The sequence below is a fragment of the Lichenostomus cassidix genome, chromosome Z (genome assembly GCF_008360975.1).
Source record: "Lichenostomus cassidix isolate B80296 chromosome Z, HeHo_3.0, whole genome shotgun sequence".
In the NCBI taxonomy this organism is placed as follows: domain Eukaryota; kingdom Metazoa; phylum Chordata; class Aves; order Passeriformes; family Meliphagidae; genus Lichenostomus; species Lichenostomus cassidix.
This window is the reverse complement of record NC_139511.1, coordinates 19538472-19561600: the sequence shown is the minus strand read 5'-3', so window position 1 is coordinate 19561600 and position 23129 is coordinate 19538472. Positions and strand designations below refer to the sequence as shown.

General features: G+C 37.0%; 1 protein-coding gene across 7 annotated transcripts in view; it reads right to left on the bottom strand.

Moving 5' to 3' along the window:
• The window catches only part of PRR16 (proline rich 16), a 141236-nt gene that overhangs the window by 46469 nt on the left and 71638 nt on the right, over positions 1-23129 (bottom strand). The gene's annotated exons all lie outside the window — the stretch shown is intronic.

Genomic DNA, 23129 nt, shown 5'->3' with positions numbered 1-23129 from the left:
AACCTGTGCTATTGCTTGGGGTCCTTATGGAGATCTGTGATGCTCTGGAGGGTTACCCCAGTACATCTGAAATGAAACCAGATGTTGCCATTATACCACAGAAGCTTGCATTTCTGCTTCCTGCTTTCAATAGTTTGGTGCTGATACTACTGATTTCAAACTAAGACTATTTTTAGGTATATGAGCCACATATTACCTGCAAAAAAAGTGAAAGGCACTATTGAAGGCTGTGACTCACTATTCAGTCAAACTAGTCACACACTTATGTGCCCAGTAGTAAAAAGTAAATAATAAAAGCGAAACCATCATAAAATGAAAAAGCACTCCAGTTTTCACTGCTTTTACAGTAGGCTGAGTTGCGTAATACAAAATTCATAAAAATTCATATGCAGCAATTCAGTTTAGTGCTTTCCTTCTCCTAAAACCAGCAAACATGCAAATTAGCATCATTCAGAGAGCTTTCAGACATCTTTGAAAAAACTTTACAGTACTTTTTCTCTAAAAGACCAAAAGAACAAGTAATTTATTCAGTATTCAAAGCCGAGTATCATGTTGCATTTAAATTTCTATTTTGATTTTTCTCCAAAGAAAGAATAAAGAAAAAACATACCGTTAAAAGACAGACATTAAGTCCCCCAGATAATAAGGATTTAAAATATTATTCTAGCAGCTGAAATGTACAGTTGAACTCTAGTAACTGTCACATCCCACACGTCCCCTCCAGGGTACAGCATATAAGACCTCTTGAAAAATTTCAGAGTAAGGGTAAACAAACCCCATTTGTACCAAAATTCATTGCAAGAATGGCAGTTTACAGGTGAAAGAGCTCTCATTATCACTTTCCATTACATAAGCAAACTAAGTCAGAGAGAACTTCTCAGAAGGAAACAGGGACGAGGAAAAGACAGTCAAGTTCTGGACAGTAAGCCTGAAATTCAAGCATCCCTCTGCAAGCTTAGTATGGATTTGTGTCAATAGTAGAGTCTGCCTATAAATATCTAAATATCCTACTGCATCCTTTCATCTTTTATGAAACTATAAGAGTTACAGAATGGATGGATGCAACATAAACCAAAGAAACTCTTTGGCAAGCAAAGAAAGAGATAAATTATGCATTGCAGGACAAAAATTATCTCAAGAGAGTAACAGGAAAGTCTGTTATGAATTGCCCTTCAAGTTAATGACTACAGAATTTATCTCATGCCTTCTGGGCAAATGTGTAGTACACATCAAAAATTTTTTTGTCACTTTTCCGTTTGTAAAACAAATCCAGCATGAAATGGCTCTGACACAACAACACAGTTTGTCTGTCCAGATTCATTCCCACCACAAGTTGTGATTCTGTGTACTGTTCTTTTCTTTTCCTTTTTTGTCCCAGAAGGTAAAATTCAAATAAGATGGAAAAGCAGCACAAGAACCCGTAACTAACAAAGTGAAACTCTTGTAGTTAAAAAGAAAAAAGTACGGTGAGAAAAAAACAGCCCCTGTTTCACAATGCATCTTCTATGGAAGTAAGAGAGAGAATATTAATTAAAAAAAAAAAAAAGGAAAAAATAAAAAGCTGCTCTAGCTTTGCAGAAATGGTCCATTTTTTCCATTCTGGAATTAAGCAAGACTTGATTCACATGTACAAATATTGGGGATACATAATTTTATAGCCTGAGGAACTCCATTAACTGGACTAGAGCTCTGCAGAGATGCCCACTTCTTTCCACTCTGCTAGCAATATCCTGAGGCTTCAAGCTCTGTAGAATCCAGCACGACACCCCTGAATGAACCAGGATATTAGTTTATTCTTATCCTCTTTCTGGCTTGGTACTGGACAACAATATTAGGTGCCCAGTGGGGATGGAGTTGGATTTCTCAGCCAAAATCCAAGGAATTGAACAATCTGTCAGCACATGGACAGACCCAAAATATTTTATCCTGAAATTAAATAATTTAATATGTCAGTTCCATGCTTCTGTCTTAGAAATCTAAGACAGCATGGATGGAGCATTCAGATGGTTTGGTTTTTGTTTGTTTTTATATTGACAACTGTGTATCTTCGCTTCACAGTAAGCACAAAAAAATAAACTTCGATAAAGCAAATTTAATGTAGATATTATTTTTGTCCTTCACCTCCAGCTTACTGTTTGAAAATTATTTTCTGATTTCTTGTCCTTTTAAATTTTTTTTGTAGGCACTCAAGCTTTTCACTAATGCTCAAACTAGGGGTACAATGAGCACCAACAGCACCTGTAGAATACATACATAAGAATTTCTATTAATGCATAGGAAATCTCTATTTCAAAAGGTTTTCTCAAATCTCAAAATTAGTAACTGGAATACTGAAAGAGTGTAGAAACATATAATTGAATGGTAGGAAAGAATTGGGGTACTTTCCTCATACCACCAAAATCCAAATCTTTATAGAGAAGTACATGATGTCTTGACATCTCTGCTTGAGAGGTCTCACAGACAAGCAAAATAATGCATTTCTCTCTGCTTCAACAGCTTTCAGGTTTGGATTAGCAAGAGAAAATTAAAGCAAGAGAATAAAACAAAGCCAAAGGGAAAATGACAACAGACCAGGTAGTTGTTACTAGGAGCAGGAAATGAGGCAATTTCACTAGATTTTAAGACAGGAGTGTGAAACAAAACATTGATTGTACTCTGGAATCATTAGAGCAAGACAATATATAAATTGAAGCCAAAGTGAATCAATGGATTAGTGTTTTGATTAGTCTCTGATTCCTGAGAGGAAAAGAAAGCTGCAAAGAAAAAGCAGGTATATGTAAGAGCACATCTCACAAGGAGCAGACAAAACACCTGAATTAAAGGCTTAAGTAGGATCTACAGTAATGTTACATGAAATTTTATTCCCATTTCACAAAGATTAAACAGGAATATGGTTTGTGTGACATTTGTAAGATAGAACTGTAAGTGAACTGAGACTAAGCATCAGTTTGGAGACAACTTTCCTCCCTGTTGTCCTCGACTGGAAGTACACAGCATATTATATTGTTAGAGAAAATGTAAAGTTTCTCATGGTAGCCAGGTGTGAGAGTAATTACATACAATTAAAAAAACCCCTAAAATTACACCCTTACCAACATGCATCCGGACCCAGAAATTCTGTGCTGCAACTAGTAGAGTATGGAGAATTAATCAGTACTATTGTGTTCAGGTGAAAAGGAAAAAAATACTATTCAATCCCAATTAAAAACAAAAAATAAAAAACCAAAAAACCACAAAACCCCCCCAAAAAACCAAAAAAAAAACCCCAAAAAAACCCCGAAACAAAAAAACCAACCAAAACAAAACAAAACCAACCAAACAAAAACCAAACAAAACCCAAAAAAAGTCAACCAAAAGAAAACCCCACTGAAGCTGCTAACAATTCGCAATGCAAAGGTATCTTACAGCATCCTCAATGTTACCAAACTCTTATATAAAATTGCTTAAAAATATAGCATAAAGTATTGTTTTTCCACTGAGGTCAAACTGCAGTTCCTGTTTAAAGGAACTTCAGAACCTCGTCCAAGAAAAAGTCATATGATTATCAAAAGCAGCCAATTTGAGCTGTACCTTGTAAGTTTTGTCTAGTTTTTACCTCCTCTGTTGAAGCCCTTTTGCGGGCAAACGCCCTAGCTAGATTAGATCAATACTCAAAACTCCCTATTTCTCACTGGATGCCAGGATCTCATTCCAAGAATCTAACTTTGTAATCATTACATTAAAACATGACACAGAAAGTAACATGTACTTGTATTTCTTACTTGTATCCCTAAACTTCTCTGAAGAGCGTATCTACAACTAGTTACAAACACTCTTTTTTTGTGTGACTATCTAATCCACATCCAAAAATTCATCTATGGAGAGCTTTGTTGCCTCCTTACATTAAATCTTTCACCACATTTGTTTTTCCTTCTATTTAAAGGCAGTGTGAAATGCAGCAACAAGTTATCAATATTCAGTGAATATATAATCCACTGAGACAATAGTTAATCTTTGTTGCAACCTTTAAATAAAAAAGCAAATAGTTTTACAGAAAGGAAATTAATATACACTTAAAGATTCATAATTTTTTAAGTTCACAGAAGTAAAAAATAGTAGTATTTCCTAGTATGTCCAGCCATTTGCACGGTTTTTTATATTTTTCAAAGCTTCACATGGATTTACAAGTTAGATTTCTGGTTGGTTTGTTTGTTTGTTTTCGGGTTTTGGGATTTTTTTTGTGGTTGTTGTTGGGTTTTTGTTTTTTTGTTTTTATTTACCTGCTTCTGCAGAGGCTAGTAGCTCTCAATTAAGCTGCATAAGAAGAATGCAACTTAGGTGATATTACTTCTGAGATGGAATAGGTAAAATTAATATATTACTCTTTAGTACTACACCATAGCAGTGTGCAGCTATGAGATTTAATAGTTTGCTGTAAGTCTACTAGAAAAGGAATAGTTATGGAGAGATGCTGAACTTAATTTTAAATCAACCAAAATCAAAACATGTCACAAGACTAATTCTTACTTTGAACTAAAGAAATTACTAGTGAAATGGACAAAATTAGGTGGGCAAAATAAGTGGAATCACAATGTCTTAATTTTTAAATTCACTTTATTTTTAAAGCAATTCCAAAAAATTGCAGAATTTGACATAGATAAATATGCAAAAAATTAACTACCTTACAAGACGTAAGAATATATAGGTAATTCGGAATAAAGCAGCTATCAGCTGTACCGTGAAGAGGCTGCTCTTGCAGCCTCTTACTTTTACTTTGTAAGTAAAAAACTGGGAAATATGCTATATCAATAGTTCTAATATCTCATGATTGCATCTCTAATCCTACAAGAAATTGTTCACTTGCTATAACAAGTACCAGAATCTTCCAGACAAGCTGTCAAAGTATTTACATTCACATCACTTCAGCTTATTATTTCCTGTACAATTTTAAGTCCTTTGTTGACAAAAATGAGTGTTCAATAGATATGAGCAATGTGAGATTAGCTCAGCTGGTAAGATCAGACTGCTAACAGTGCCAGGGTTGTGGGTTTGATCCCTGCATGGGCCATCCACTTAAGAGTTGGCTTTGATGATCCTTGTGGGTTCCTTCCAACGCAGAATATTCTATGATCAGTTCTCTGATATCTAAGGACATACAAGTAGCTTTTTCCTTACCAAATCCCAAATTACTGCAGAGCTAAAAACAAATGAAGCAGAGGTCCCTGTTAACAGTGAGAGAGCCAGTATCTCACTTTACAGTTAAAGCTGCATAACAGCAGAGTAAGAACCTTTTCTCAGGTGCTTATATTTCAGCTTTAGTCAATCCATGGTCATATATTTTGTATTTTGCCACAGCAAACTTCCCTACAGTGCCACCTGTCCCCTTCCCTTCCCCTAACCCCCAGAGAATACAGCTTCCAGGTCAAGAAGAAACAGAACCAAAATTAGACTAGAAACAAGTTTATCAAGTTCTGTAAGCTAAAAGATTGCCAAAAGAAAGCAAAAGAAAAGCTGTAGCAGGCGAGGCAAGTGATCTACTTAGCAGAATATTGTGAAAAATTACAAAAAGCAGGTGCTCAAGCAAGAACACTAGAAAAGTCACACAGAAATATTTGTGTAGAACCTTATCCCATTCTCAAACAATTTCTAACTCAAGAACTTCTCAGCAGATTTTGTATTAAGCAGATCTTGACATACTTATCTACTGTGAACACACCTATATCTGCTTGAACCTGCATAAGCTTTTGGCATCTGCAACATCCTGCAGTTTCCCACCTTCACAACATGGACATGCCACCTACACCTCTTTCTGCTTGAGAAAAAACACAGATGCTTTTGCAGACAAAGTGCTTCATGAAGTTGCATAATACCCAAGCTGTAGCTGTTTTGTGAAACCACAGCTACAGGAGTCGTCTCAGTCTTGCAATTGGGTTGTGGGCTGGTTTTATTAGTTTTTTTACAATGTATGCACTATCACCTCCATATATGAAGCTGTATTAATAAATAATGTCTGCTTATGCTAAAATAATCCAACAAAGCAGTAGAGATAAATTCAATATTTGAGTAAATACAAACTTCCATGCAGATTAAAAGTTCAGCTTTCTCTCACAGTGGTGTCTCAGCAGCTCAGTCACCCACCCTGCAGCACCAGCAAAGGACAAGGCTGGTGTGAAGTCTGCCAGTGTTAGGGCATCCAAGGCATCAACTCCATCCTAAGCAAAGCTACACTCATGAAGTTGTTGTTGCCACCACGAAGTTTTGGGTACAGAATACATCAGTAGCAGCTTCAGCAAAGTAGTACTATTCTTTAGAGTACACTAACACAGAGTGACAGAACAGCCTAGGTTAGACAGGGTCGCAAAGTTCATCCAATTCCAACCCCCCTGCCAAGAGCAGGGACTCCTTCCTCTAGATCCAGCTGCTAGAAGCCCCATCCAACCTGGCCTTGAACACTTCCAGGAGGTAGGCACCCCAAGCTTCCCTGGACAGCCTGTTCACTGCCTTACCACTCCCACAGTAAGGAATTTCTTCCTGAGATCTAATCTGAACCTATCCTCTTCAGTTTGAAGCTATTCCCCTTGTCCTGTCCCTACATGCCTTTGCAAAGTCTCTCTCCATCTCTCTGGTAGCTCCCTTCAGGTACTAGAAGGCTGTAATGAGGTCACCCCAGAGCATTCTCTTTTCCAGGCTGAACAATTCCACTTTTCTCAGACTTTCCTCACAGGAGAGTTGCTCCATCCCTCTGATATCTCAGTGGCCCTCCTCTGGCATTGCTCCACCAGGTTGATGTCCTTCCTGCGCTGAGCACCCCACAGCTGGATGCAGTACATTCCATCTTAGCCTCTGTACATAAATGGAATTAAAAATGCCTAAATTTCAATGAAAGGCACTAGTCAACTGGTCTCTGACATTTTGAAGTAGACTGAACACCACGTTAGGCTGGAAATAAACACGTAAATGAAAATTGAGGACTATGTTGGGCTCTTGGGAATCTAACAAGGCCACGAAAGCTCAGCATCATCATTCTGAATTACCAGTTCAGGGAAAGCAAACTGGGAGGCCCACATTCAAAATAGTTTTTTAAAAACTTTTCTTCCATGAAGGAATAAAGAGAAAAAAGAAATTACAGCAAGCACTATATTCCCCTTTAAGAATTTAACACAGCTGCAGTAATTCCCCTGTGAACCCTTTTGGAGGAAGTCTGATAGGGATGCTGTTTGGAAGATCAGAGAGAGACATGGAGGCAGATATGTAGCATGTATTCATAGCATGATGAATAGTACAATTACAGTTCTTGTCACACACAAAAGAGTCCTGATAAAATTATGATAAACAGAAACCCTGAGAAAATAAAGAAACAAACAAGCAAAAGAAATCCTTCTGAGAAAAGCAACTTCAAATAGTATTTGTAACAGAAACGTAACTGTTCTAAAATATTTATTGAAACAAGTCAGCATTGCTTATTAATGGCAACAGAATTTCACACTTCCAGTGAAATACTGGAAATCAGTGATGTGAAATACATCATCTCATATTTGGCAATATAGGAAAATAAATAGTTTCACTAAAAATAAAGGAGATTAAATCTGTTTTGTCAAATCTAGAGGCACAGAATGATGACACTTGTCTTAACTCTGGCAAGCAATGCAATGATTTCACAAGCAGCTTCTTACCCAGGCTGAAAGACAAACTGCAACTCGGGCTCAACACTGTGTAAGCAAAGCAAATCAGTCCATGGACTGGAAATAGCAAGTGCAGTGCATGACTCCATGGGCAGCAGTGTTAACCCAGCTATCCTAGTGAACCCAGTGCCACCCTGAATCTGTTCAGAGACAGATTCTGAGAGCTGAGAGTAAATCTGGTGCAGCTTGTCCTGAACACTGAAAAAAGACTCACAAATAGGGGGAAAAAAAAGGCTTTTAAGTACTAAAGAAATGAATAAGGACTGAGCAATAAAATACAAGGAAAATTCAATTTCATGACTCACAAAGAAAACTTGGACTTAATGGGAAATCAGCAATTTTTCCTTTACTGTTAGACTGGTGTCAAGTATACTACTTTCTTTTTTTTACTCTTCAAATTTAGGTTTGATGCTGTAGATTTAGCCTGTGTGACTTTAAGAACAATATTCAAATTCTTTATTTATTTGAATTTGTGGAATTAAAAATTTTGGAAACCACAACTGCAGACTATTTATGTTGTTCGATATGAAAAAAAAAAGAAGGATGAAGTCGGGCATGTCAAATATGCATTTGATATGTAATTCTGCATAAAATTTGTTAAAATTCATTGGCACAAAAAAGGAAATTTAAAAGACAAATTGCAAATCAGCATTCTATGCTTAAACACACATGTAAATAAAGGTAAGAAGTCTTCCCTGTAGAAAACTCAGCAGAATTAATATCGAATCCTTGGTTTACATGTTTCAATAATACTCCTTCCAGCTTAATACTGCTTTTCTGTCTCAAAACAGGAAACAAAATTGGAAATAGCTGCATGTTGACAACAAGTAAGGAATGGTTAATCTGTGCACTCCCACTATTGCCAATGTTTTCTGAATAAACATGTTGTAAACCAGCTGTAAAGGCAATACTATAAAATTGTAGAGATTTTAGTCCCTACATAACCATCTTTGATATAAACACTCATTCATGATGACTACAAATACAGTGATTTGCCTAATTAGAAATCATATTAATTTAAATGAATGTTAAATATTTATCCAAGCTCTTAACTATTAAGGTGAACAGAATGTAGAAGTTCCTAAAAGTATGTTCATCCCCAAACCAATTAATGTTTACCACGAAGACTGAAAGTTCCTTTGTAGGATTAGAAAAATCACATATTTGCATAAATAGTTTCCTGGGTACACTTTTCAGATACGTTAATAACAGCTATTGTGGGGAAAAAAAAGACAAAAAGAAGAAAAAAGGTCCTTGTAATATTATAGCTCTGAAAAATAATTTGAAATATTAAGCATTCCCAAAAGTATTTGCTAAGAGCTGATAAACAATTGTATTGCAATTCTTTTTGTCAAGTCCAGTCTGAATCACTGGATATATTCCTCTGATTTTAAATAAACCATCTCATTATGCAGAGTATTAATGAGCATCCTTCATTTTCCCCTGGCCCTCTAAAAGAGACTCCAGAAATAAATGTTTAACATCCTTTTGTACTAAAACCAAAAAGACCTTCTCCAGGAACAGCCAATACATCTTTTTTGAGACCACATGTTGGGCTGTTGGATTTTTTGATTTAAATTATTTTATTGGTAAAATACTACTTTGAGTCTACATGGCGTCCATATTTTAGCTTTTCAGCACCATTTAGGTTACAGCTCAGAAGTCTCATTTAAGCCCAAATGAAATGTGCAAAAAATTTACATTAATCTGGAAGTACTAACTCCTGTGAAACACTTACTAAAATACAGAGCTGAACAGAACTAGAGGATTAAACTTAGTAGACACTTCTAACCAGTCCTTTTGGCTTCAAAACATCACCATAAATTGCATAATCCATTAATTTTTATTTTAATTTAAATATTGAACGAATGTAATATTAGAAGAAAATTTTAGATGAAGCGACAGCATACTCATTTTTACATTCAAAAAACAGAAAGCCTACTAATGCAATAGACATTTTTTTATTCAGACATACCTGCAATACTCTTTTTGTTGATAAGTCCTGTCTTTGAAAGAAAGAGGTTCTGTTTATGCAACAGGTTGAACTATCTGCCTGGATAAAAATAATGTTCTAGATAATGATGATTATTATTAAAAAGTTTGCAACTTTTTCAGCTGGGAGGTCTTAAATGCAGAAGCTCCCATCTCCCCCTTGCCTTCCTAGTGTGCTGCACCTAACATCTGGAAGTAAGAGTACTGCAGACACTGTTCCAAGAATGAGAGAGCACAGAATATTTCACAGTAGTGACCCTACTGAAGGCTTCGTGGGACTCAATTTGACCTTTTCCATCTGGATGTTCTGGGCAGAACACACCACAGGAGATAGCCCATGATAAGAGCTTATACCACTAATAAATAAAAGTAATGGATCAGCAAACTCTGTTAACAGAGAAAGTGATTACTATGAACCATATAGGTTTAAAATGAATACATGGCTGCCTTTTAATTATTCATTGCTCCAAGTTAAATGACCTCTGCTTGCACTGCAGCACAACATCTTTAAGGATTTTAATTAAAAGTAACAGAATATTTTATCTTAACATTTGCAAATACAATTTTTTTCAGATTCCTTTCAATGAAATATTACATGGGCACATGAGAAATATATATAAAAATAGTGGTTTATCTCATTTTTGGTTCTATATATAAAAATTTTGTCTGTCTCTTAGACATCTAAATCTGAGCCCTTCAAGTCGTTTGTGGACCAATGTATTTCAAACAGTGAATAAAAGTGAATAAAACTGTAGCTAAGGATATTTTTAATAAATTATTAAATGTTTTAACAATAATTTCATACTCCCATTAGCATAATAGGATCATTGTCAAGACAGCTGCTTAACAAAATTCATAGCAAACCATGTCATCTAATGTTACGTGTTTCCATAGATGGTCACTTATTTTACAGTTAAAGCTGAATTCAATCAAAGTCACTTATTTTAGAGTTCTAAGAAAGCCATCTATCTGCCTTCCAGTACAAAAAAAAAAAAAATTAACAAATACCATAAATTGAGAATGCATGAGGAGAAAAGGTGAAGGACCACAGTTCATAGCTAATGTCTGCAATGAGAGACACCCTCACCCCTCCTCAAAAAACAAGTAAATAAACAAACAGTCAAACAAGCCATACCAAAACCAAAAAAACAAACCCTCCCTCCCCAACCCCCCCCCACCAAAAAAAAAACACCCAAAAAAACCCCAAACAAACAAACAAAAAGAAAGCCCTGAAACCCAACAGGAAATCTCTAGCTCAGGTATTTCCAGCACTTTTGAAGGAGATAATTATTTCAATGTGCCAAAACACAACACTGCAGATGTTTTTTCAAGCAATGACTATTAAATTTTTGTCCTTACAAGACCATTAGCTCATATTTTTGGCACAGAAAGTTTTCTTTGCTTTTGCACAATCTGCAAAGCAGCTGGGCCTGTTATGCTCGTAATGTACTTACACTCCCAGAACTACTGAACTATTAAAAGAGAATTTGGCCATCCCATATGGTATATGATGTTGTACTCTGTACCACAACACCCTGTTTTTACTACTCACAGTCCAGTCCCTCTCCTGTGTATTCTGTTAAAATGCCTCTGCAAGTGTGGCATGGGTTTCCCTTAGACATAGTCAGTTTTGCTATTTTTAATGCAGAAGAGAGGCATGACTTACAGAAGTATTAATGAAAGGCTGGAGGTGAAATTCTGAAGAGGTCTGTTTTCCTCAGTAAGTCAGTAGATGCCTTACAGCTGTAAACTGCAGTCGAAGAATATATTGTGCAGAGAGTAGAAAATCATCTCCAAACAGATTTGCAAAACACAGTGGTGAGCAGGGTGGGGGAGAAACTGCCTGTCTCAGTCATGCAAGGTAACAAACTGCAGTCAAGATTCAGTACAGCTACCACAAATTTCCAACCAAAGATAAAGTCAAAATGATTCACTCCTTTAAAAGACTTGTTGATGCTTAGCCTTTGAAGATTGGTTTTGCTTTTTGGCTGTCCTATAAAGCATTTTCAGTTGAGTTACCACCTTATTAAAAAAGATATGGAGTATTTACTTTGATTTTATATATTTCAATAATTATTTCTATGGTGATTTTGACAATACAAGGAAAATCTGATCCAAACCTCAAGAGAAGAGGAATGAAATAGCTTTCTATATTTGCTGGATCTTCCTTTCACATTGTCTTCTGGAGGTTACAACACATGAATTCTTTTTCCTTCCTCTCCCTCTCCCTTTCCCTCTCCCCCTCTTCCTCCCTCCTTTCTTTCCTCCCTCTCTGTTCCCCACACACCAATATCCCAGAAGTTCTGCTCAGGTCAATTACACAAAGCCCCACGTACCAAAGCATTACTTTGATTGCCACCCACATTACTAGTCCACTTTGAAGAGTCCTCACATCTAGTCCTTATAATCCTCAATCCCTTTCTTATAATTGCAGCACTTGTGGCAGCAAGAATGAAATGTTTTGTACCTATGAGTTTGAAGTGGTCTTTAGATGTAAAGATGTAAAAAACCGGAATTTTTCCAGTGCAGCTGGCAGGATGCACAGAGAAGCACAAAGAAGACAGATCAAGTGCCTGCTTCTGCTGCTATCCTACAAAGGTCATCTTGGCTTGCTTTATTTCAAAGAAAAATGCAGTTCCACCATTTAAAAGAACATGGTTGGTGAGAAGAGATGTTAAGAACAAGAGACCTCTGGTGTATGCATTGAAAGTCTACCATGACTCTCATCAGATATATTGCTGTTTAAAATGTTATCAGATAGCATTGAACAAGTAATATTTTACTTTATGGGCTATTGGTGAACAGAAAATTATATAGGTAAGCTTTATAGCCATAACTCATATTTTAATTCTGAGTCTTTTTATTCTAGCACCAATATTTGCCCTTTTGGCAAAGCAAATGTAAATTGCAAATGTAGACACCTGGGGTTCATAAAATGGGCCCAAATAATAATGAATACCAAGGTAAAAAGCATATCTTTCTAACAAAAGAAAGTGCTGCAAAATGTGTGAAAAATATAATCTGTGTTTGAAAAATAAAGCAATTCTGAAATAGCTAAAGAAAGCTAAGTATTACAAATTATTTTAGAGTTTCAAATGAATATTATTAAAAATGCTATGGACTTGCACTTATTTTTTAAAAGGCATAAGAAATTTTTCTAGGTTCAGTCAAAAATTACGTAAGTTCTGTAAGTTTAGAGACATTAAGCAGCTTGATAAGAGAGAACCCTTTACACACAGCTAGATAGGTTGCATCTTCCTGGTAGGAGTAAAGACGTTTCTTTTGGGCTAGATGTAACATACTGAAGAGGATAATTCAGGGATAAGGAAAATTAAACATTAAATTTAATACTGTGAGTTCTGAGGGAAGTGGTAGATGAAGTTGCTAAGCCCCTATCCATTATACTTGAAAAATTGTGGCAGTCAGGTGAAGTTTGTGATGACTTAAGAAGGGGAACAGTAACCCCTATTTTTAAAAAGGGGAAAAGCAGAAGATCCAGGGATCTACAGAGAGGTCGGTCTCACCTCTATGCCAGGCAAAATCATGGAGCAGATTCTCCTGGAAACCATGCTAAGGCACACGGAAAACAAAGACGTGATGGGAAAGAGCCAACGTGGCTTTACAAAGCAGAAATCATGCCTGGTGAGCAGCTATGCTGGAGCTACAGCACAGCAACTGACACAAGGCACAAGAGCAGAGCAGAGCTACTGACATTGCCTACCTGGAGCCATGCAAAGCTTTGGACACTGATCCACATGGTATCCTTGTCTCTAAACTGGAGATACAGATTTGGTGGATGAACTTGGTGGATAAACAACTGTCTGGATGTCTGCACAGGAAGAGTTGTGGACAAAGGCTCCTTGTCCCACAGAGATCAGTGACCAGTGTACTGACCCCCTCAGGGTCAGTGCTGTGGCCAAGACTGCTCAACACCTCTGTCAGTGACAGGGACAGTGGCATCAAGAGCACCCTCAGCAAGTTCTCTGATGACACCAGGCTGTGTGGGGCAGGTGACAAACTGGAGGGAAGGGATGACATCCAGAAGGACCTTGGACAGGCCTGAAAAGTGGAACTGTGTGAACATCAAGAAGTTCAACAAAGCAAAGTGCAAGGTCCTACACCTGGATCATGGTTGGCCAGAGAAGTGATTGAGAGCAGCCCTGTGGGGAAGGAAGGACTTGGGGGTGATGGAAAACTCAGCATGAGCCAGCAGTGTGTGCTCAGAGCCCAGAAAGCCAATTGTGTCCTGGGCTGCACCAAAAGCAGCATGGCCAGCAGGGCCAGGAGGGGATTCTGCCCCTCTGCTCTGCTCTGCTCTGCTCTGGTGAGACCCCACCTGCAATGCTGTGTCCAGTGCTGGTGTCCCCAACACAAGGAGGACATTTAAGTGCTGGACCAAATCCAGAGGAGGGTCATGAAGCCGATAAAGGGACAGGAGTACATCTCCTAAAAAGCCAGGCTGAGAGAGCTGGGGCTGTTCAGTCTGGAGAAGGGAAGGTTGTGTTGAGACCTCAAAGGAACTTTCCATTATCCAAAGGGCCTACAGGGAAGCTGGAGAGAGACTTTTCATCAGGAATTGTAGTGTCAGGATAAGGGGGAATGGGCACAGATTGAAAGACAGCAGGTGTTAGCAAGAAATTCTTCACTATGAAGGAGGAAAGACACTGGAATAGGTTGGCCTCCTGAGAAGTTGTGGCTGCCCCATCTCTGGTCATGGTCAAAGACAGGTTGGATGTGGCTTTGAGCAAGCTGGTCTAGTGGGAGGTTCCCTGCCATGGCAAGGGAGTTGGAACTAGATGATCTTTGAGGTCTTTCCCAACATAAATCATACTATGATTCTATAAATAAAATTTATATTATAATTTTGTACATTTAAATTTCTATTAGATAATACTTTATTGGTACAACATTTGTATTACACACCTACAGTCTGTTTATTTTTGTGGACTGTGATTGTGACACACACCAACTACCTTCTTAACCAAAAGTACTACAGAAAATGTCAGGAGATAAAAACCCTCAACCTTAACGTATAAGCAAAGATCATAGTTCTTTGTACTATTCCTAACATCCATTCAGTTAAAACACAAGCAGCTTTTCAAAACACCTCAAACATTGTTAAGTGTGTTAAGTGTTTAGATTTTCCTCATATGTCTCTTTTACATACATTTTTATGCAAGCGTTGTTATGCACATATATGAACTATTAGATACTATTTTTCACCTGCTATCCAATATTAATAATACGTCTCGATAATCTGGTGACCACTGTTGTTTTTTCTTTCCTCTAGGTTAGTAAAATTCGTGAGCTGAATTACATTTTTAGCCTAACAGTTACAATAGTGGCCTTCTTGCACTGATAAAACCATTGCAAAAAACAAAATGGGTCCACTTATGATACCTCTCCTTATGCTTACAGCAGGTAGTTTTGATCTCTGGTTTTACCTCTTAAAGCCTTTTTAAGATCAAATATTTCCCCCTTATCCAGATAAAGAAGTGTAAAAACAACATGATTATACTGCAAAACCAAAGCCATTAAGTCCTTGAACATCCTCCTGCATTCAAAGGCACTGCAGCAGTAGAAATAATACTTTTTCTTTTTTTTAACAGAAAAATAAAATCACAGTTGCTCTGAATGCAGTTGTTGCATGTTCACATACTCCACAGGTTTTCTTAAAGGAGATCACAAGAAAGAGTAGTCTGCCCAGTGGCTTCTAATTGCCAGCTCTGCTATAGATATAACTGCTCTATCAACTCAAGAAAGCAGTTCCATCTTTATGTGACACTGTTTTTCTCTTTACTCTTTCTTTCTCATCCATTTACACTGCATGCTCTGGAATAAGGGTGACATTTCTCATGTGCAACCCTCCCTGCAAAATGTGTGCTACTTTTTACTATTATTCTGCTACATAACTGCAGAGCAGAATGTTTTTGGCTAGTCTTGCTGGCTAATAGGTTGACTCTACAGTAGGATAAATAAAACACTTACAGTCAAGTATCAAGTGCAGATGTTCTAAAATTCAAATACCCTTTTCATTGACATTTCCTTGCAGCACAAGCACTGGAACATTTATTAAAAAAAAAAAAAAAAGACAACAACCAACAGCAGCAGCAAAACAAAACACTCAAATTTCCTATGTCTAACTACATACTGGGGAGTTATTTGTCAGATAACATCTATTGTAAGCTATTGAGGAAATTACCTGTTTTCAAGAGCCAGGTGTAAGCATATGACTTATTGGGTTATATAAAAGTCTCTATTGCAGTTCTGAACACGTCAAACCATTCCTGACCACTAAGTGATGTTCTCACAGCCACTGATCACCACACTCTGTGCTACTTGAGTCTTAGATCTTGCTCGCATTCACACATTACTCATACCTGACTAAAAAGTGAGTTAAACCACTTTTCCAAGAGCCCAAACTTCAAGATGAAAACAGGATCACCAGGATCACTCTTTTTTTTCAATAAATCCAAAGTAAATATCCACATTAATTGAAAGATTAAATACTTCCCTGAATAAGAGTTGTAGCTGACACAGAACAGAGATGACAAAACCTGTTACAAAAGATGGATATGGATAATGGCGAGAAGAAGTTACATGAAGTGACAGCAAAGCAGTAGCACAACCTATTATCTTTGGTGTGGAAACACAAAGCTTTCTGATCAATTTTGAGAAAAGTTTCAGGCTTCATCTTTCACAGGATTACCCATCTTATAATCATCACACTCTGAGGCAAGAAGACAGCAAAGTATCAGACTACAGAAGTGTCCATCCCCACACTTTTCGTACTTTCTATTGATCTCCCAGGCTGCTTCTGTTTCCTTAGTGTCTGATTTGGTACTTCCAGTTTCCATGCTGTACAAGTCAGCAATACAGCAAGTTATTAAAGGGATACACAACTTGTGTCAAATCCAGTGAGACTTCCTGAAGCCACTATTTCTCTATACCCATCTCACTGTCCATTTTCAGAGTCACCTAAATTACACATCAGGAACTCTCTAGCCCTGCTTGTTTCTAGATCTCCGAAAACTGTGATATGATATGGATATTCTGATGTCTGTAACTGTTAAGAAACTAATTATAACAAAAACGTCTATTGATATAAAACTGTCCACAAAATCCCCATCACCTAAGCTTTTCCTTACATGTTAACCAACAGAATCTCATACATCTAAGCATGCACAGCTCTTCTCAGACATCATCATTCAGCTTCTGGTTCTGTGTTTCAAGATGTGATGAGACACATATGTTCACTGGTCACAAAGCACACAGATGATGCAGTTCTAATTTAATTAGCTGGGTTTAATGCAATAGAGAAAATACTAGTTTTTTCCACACAGGACTATCAGAATTTGTATTGAGCATTTTTTCCAGTGAACTAAAATAAACACCATTATGGTGTCTCAGTGAGTAGCAGAAACAATTATATGCTACAGAAACGTGCACACGTTTCAAAGCAAAAATACCATAAAATATTACAACCCTCCCCCCATATGTTGAATCCATATATACAAACAGTCGCAGGAGAAAGGCAATGGAGCAAATGAAACATTGAAATTGCTCAGCTTATTCATGAGATTGCCCTGTGTGGGCTGCCTTATGCACAGGTACTTAAAGAATTCAAAATCTCCAGCACTTCTGACATCCAAAAATATAAATCCCTGAACCAGAATTATGTACCACACATAAGTGGTCATAGTAGCATTAAATAAGCAGAGAGTGTAACACAGAAAATCTAGGGGTTTGAGGGTTTTTTGTTGGAGTTTTTTTTATCATTATTATTAAATAATAAAAGTGATTTTGGTATGTAGTAACTATTTTACTTCTACTGAGGCTGACAATATTCAGGTCTTTCAAAAGCTTAGCAAGGACAAAACACCCGTCTGTTCAGACTCTCTAGTTGCAGATTAAAGGCTCCCAATTAGAATAAATGGAGTTAAAGGCAGAACAGAGTCCTGACATCTAGAAGATTAAATCTTTAAAGCATTACAACTGTAGTATGATTTGTTTAAAAAAGTACACCCACAGTACAGATAATGAAATAAAGTTTTCATTGTGTTCTTAATTAAATCAACCTATTTCTGTTCACTGACATCAGATTCTGATTCTGCAGATGAAACTAGGTTCCTTACTACCAGTAAGTATAATTTGAAAGGGTGGCACTTTTATCTAAAAAAAGAGAAAGAGAATAAAGAATGCCTCAGGATGATATAAAGGAAGCAATAAAAAGGGGAATCCACGAGCCAAGATGTTTAGGAGACACAGAACATGTTCATTCATGCTGACAGTTTTTACTGATAGAGTGAAATAGAGAGTTGCAGAGGATAAGAGTCTGTATTTTCTTCACTGGACTGTTGGAAAGAGTGAACCCTAATTACAAACAAATTCACTAATACAATTCTTTACATTGCTATTAACAGTCATAGAGTTATCTTTAATCTTTCTCTGTAAGGGCAGAGTTTAAATAAGAGAATACATGAACATACAAATAAATAATTCCAGGCTGTGGAAATTAATCTTCCAAAGAATACATATTTAATAGTCTGTAATTATTTGTTGTATCCATAATAAACCAGGAGATTTTATTGAAAACTGTTTGAGTTTAACTGAAATCCTGAAAACATTTGAGTTTAACTGAAAAAAACGAAGCTTGTCTAGATACTGAAGTTCACCTCACTTTCTGGTTAACATGTTTGCTTACAAAATGAAGCAAGCAGTGATATCTTTGTGAGCCTGGCTGACAGTTGGAACAGAGTGCTCTCACTCTGGCTTTGAAACACACAAGATCTTTACTAAGAAAAACAAGAAAAAGGATTGCAGGTTTTATTTCTTTCCAACCTTCTGACCAGTTCAACTCCTTTATAGATCTACTTCCTTCTCTCAATAAAACTCAAACTTTGAAAGAAAAAAAAAACCAGATTGGCTCATCCAAATTCTTTACTAAAACCACACTCCAACTTTTCATTCTGCGCACTCTACCAAAAAAAAAAAAAAAAAAAAAGGTGAAAATTAATTCGTGTGATCTCCGATGTCAGGGAGAAACCATTTCTTTTCATCATGGAAAATGAAGACATAGCTGTCTTTAATCCATGAGCTATGAAAAATTCTGATCAAAGAAGCAACATTCAATGAGAACCACATTAAATTTTACTTTCTGTTGACTCACATTATCTCCTCATATATTTTGAAATCTATTATTTGCAAATATTGTAACTATTCATTAAACTGTCCACTTCTATCACATTATTTTTAATCCTCCACCTTGCTTTGATTAAACATGTGATCAAAATTAAACACAGTTTTCACAGTTTCAGTATCTGACATTTCAGACACCTATTTGCTTTTCAAATCTTTCGCTGTTATCTTTTGCCAAACAACTTTCCTGCAGTCAGGGGTTCAGTAAAAAATATTTAACATTTGAGCTAAAGCAAAAGCAAAACCATGTTAGTTCAAAGCATAACTGACATTTACACTGGCCAACTTTTAAAGTAGCTATGGTTTTACTGAACAAAAATCACATTATTAATATGCACTAATAAAAGAAAATTAATGCTTTTTCCACTGAGCTCCTGTTCTGGTCACTAGCACAAGCTACTACATTCATGTTCTTAAAATCTGAACATGGGGATTTGCTAATTGCTATTGTTGCCAAGAAATCAAAATTCCAGACTGCATCACTGTGAAGTACTGCACTGACAATGTTAAACCAGCCACTAAAGCTTTCATACACAATAGCACCACACACATGCAACATCCAAGTAGCAAATAAAATGTAAGAACCATTCAGATTGCTCAAACCTTAGCAATCATTAGTAGCACCCAACTCTAAGGAGAAACAGAAACATGCTGTCTTAATAATGTTCCATGCTACAAAGTTACACAAGAATAATCTCCAAAGCAGTGAGTGCATCACTGAGTGATAGATAATATTCTTGCTGTTCCAACAGACAGTAAGAAAATATGCAAGGATGCATCTTTGCATGGGAAAGTGTAACATACCTGCTTCTCTTGGATGTCTGACACCTAGAAATACTCAAATAAGGAAACTGAAAGCAGAAAACTGCCTTTCAGTGACTACAGCTGCATGAAAGTAATACCACCATACAAATCAGCCAGTTAACAATATATCCATACACTCTCATTCTCACTTTTGCAAGTACAATCATGACAGGAAGACTTTGAAGAGCAAAACTTCTACAAGATATGTTAATCTTTTAATTTAACTTAAAAACTCTCCTGAGGATGTTAGAAATCCATTACTATTAGAAATGGAAGAAAATCTACTCATCTCAATGTAGAGTGTCTGTGAAACATATTGTGAAACCCTCACAGAATGAAACCTCCACCTTACCTTACCTTACTCCCCACTCCTGTACCAGCACTATTTACAGTGCCAGGCAGCACAATCACCTCTGCATGTGCCCAAGCACTGCCCCTGTGCTGCCCACCCTGCAGCCCACATCATATCACCAGGCATCGAGTCTCAGACCAGCTGTACAGTTTTGCTGGCTTAACCACATTCCTAGACTTAAGGATAAGTCTAACTCTTCTGACAGCAAAGCCATGGATCAACCAGCACTGTGCCAATGAAAGGAAGCTCTTGCTGCCTTGTGGTCTCTGCTGCACCAGTGCCCAAGTGTGCCTGTGGAAAAGCCTTATCCAGTGGCCTGTGACAGATGAGAGACACTTAAGGGAGAAGTCTTTGCCAATGAAGAAGGCAGAAGATTTCACAATAGTTTTGGAGCAACTTCAGACATCAAAAGCAATTTCCCTGAACTGAGAAGTAGGTAGGCAAAATCTCCAGTCTCCAGGGTTCCTGTTGAATCAGCAATCCTTGCTTTCCCCCTCAATGCTGGAATCCCCATATCTGGACACAATCCTGCATTTTCTGTTAGCCCTCCTGAGATACCCAGGAGATGGATTTAGCATCCCTTATCAACTGGAACCCTACTGAAGTTTCTCTACACCCTTTGGTCTATCACTTTTGGGCACAGAACAGTCAATAAAAAGCTACTTAGTTCCTTTCATTACCATAGATTGCTATCAGGATTGTTTCTGAGGGAGCATTCTGTGAATATGGCTTTTATGAACTTTTGAATCTTAAACTGTAGAAAATAATTTGGCAATACTCAATGAAAGAACTGTCTATTTAACCAAGAAGAAAACTCTAAAAAATAGTTAGTGCTGAAAAATAAGTATTGTTCTAATTTGATTTTTGAATGCGCTAACAATGACATTGTATCGAAAGATAGCCATCTAGGTTTGACAAATATACACAATTTACTGTGTTTAACATACAAAATAACTCAACTTACTTTTCTGAAGAGTAGAGCATATGTATTTGCATTATCTTGGTTTATTGCGTTTGAATTCGACATTGTTTCTGACTTCTCTCTGTCTGCATTTACACTAAATACTACTACTGAGAAGATGCCACGTTTTTTTTACTGACTAAATAAACTTCAGAAACAAGTCCTCACCACCCCACTCCCCCCACCCAAATGCATATTCATGCTTGCAATTACTTGTAGTTCTTCCTGATGTTGCATAACATTTTTTAACGTTTTGCCAAGTTCAATCAGACCATGGAGTGTTGGGAGTGATACTAGTTACAGACAGAAAGCTAGCAAATAAATATTAGTGAGATTTGCTGTAGCTGAAAAAGAGGACTCTACAAAGTTGGCTGGGCTATGTGAAATGTTTTGTGTAACACATTACTTGGATTATTTTTATTCACCTTCAAGAGATGAGTAGCTGCCCAAGCAGAAGTCACAGAATTATGCAAGTTCACACACCAGAGAAAATTTTACATTTGTCAAAGTAAGTGTTTGACTAGGTGCTTTTCTCAGAGCGTGAGAGAAAAATGATCAACACAATTTTGTGCTTCAACTACTAGAAATGCTGGCTATTAGAAAATATGATCTAGGTTCATTTCTCTGCAACACTTGTTACTTACCAGAGAAGATATTATGTAAAAAGACTAAAGGGGACTCAGAACAGTCATTATTATTTCCTTTGAGAAGAAGATTCAGCCAAATACGAGTTAACTTTCTAATATATTTCATTGGTCAAATGGCATTTGTGAGGTGACTGAAAATGAAAATAATTATCCAGGCAGTGCACAGGAGAATTAGGGTGCTGACACAAGGGTCAAAGCCCATTTCATAATAAAGACCCCATGTTTCAGAACTGTTGACTGGCTGTGTATGTCCAGGGATATTGTGAAAAGTAGGGAATTTTAACTGCTTTTAAATTCACCATAAGTGGTAATAAGCCATTTAGAGTATTTCATCCTCACTGAATATATTGCTTCATCTCAAAACCATTAATCTGTACCATATTTGTCCTGTGTATGACAAACTTTGTTGTAAAACAGGACTGTTTTTCAATTTATACACATATTATATAAGGTATATTATGAACTCTGACACAAACAGACTCATATACAAATACCTCAAGTATTCAGCTAATTTCATGCAATTACATGAAAAATATTAGTCTATAGAACCACAAAATGCCTAACTATGGCAATTAACAAAGAATGAAACATAAGGAAATATTTAACTGGTGCTAGTGGTGGCAAACATATGGTGTCCCATAAATTAGTTTGTCACTAATGAAAAATAAAATAACCCTCCTTTTTTAAACATGAACGCACTTTTCAGAGTATGGTACATATATAATGTTCTCAGTGTGGCAGCATATTGGATCATTTGAGATCATCTAAATTGTTCTTAGAAATTAAAAGCTTCTGAGAAGTTGTTAAATTATTAGCACCAAATAGATCTAAGAAAGTCCATATATAAGGCACCCCAGGTCTGGATCCCAGATCCCATCTGTAAGGACCCAGGCAGCCAATAAGCCAGGACAATAAGGCCAAGGAAAGAATCTACAGATTCAGTGAGAATAAGGTGGTGGGAGGAACAGTGAAGTGGCTGGAGGAGCAGCTGCTCCAGAGAGAACTTCTAGGCTTTCACATGCACTATGTGTACCACCTGCAAAGGTACCCCAAACATACACTGAGGCAGACACCATCATAAACATACTCAACAGAAAATAAATTTTAAAAAAAAATCCCATTGTGCCTTTCAAGTTTTGACAGCAAGGGAGGGACCAAGGTGGAATGAATCAGGTACTGTGAATCAAGGACAGTGATTGTGGACAGTCCCAGCCCAGCAAACAGGAAAACTGGAGTGGCAGTCTCCTGCTCTGCAGAAGAACTAACAAAATTAAAAAGCTTTTTTGTCCTTTCTCTCTGTGCATCTTATAACATAGAAAATAATAAAGGTGTATGCAGTGAAATCAGTCATGGGAAATGCTTATAAAAGCGGAGCAGTTTGGGACATTTGAAAATAAGCTTGACAAAGCATTGCCAAGATCTTATGCAGTAAAATTTTATGCAAGATCATCACAAAGGACTTAGTAAGCCTGATTTCCATAGGTTGAGGCCAGAGCTCTGTGTTGACTACTATA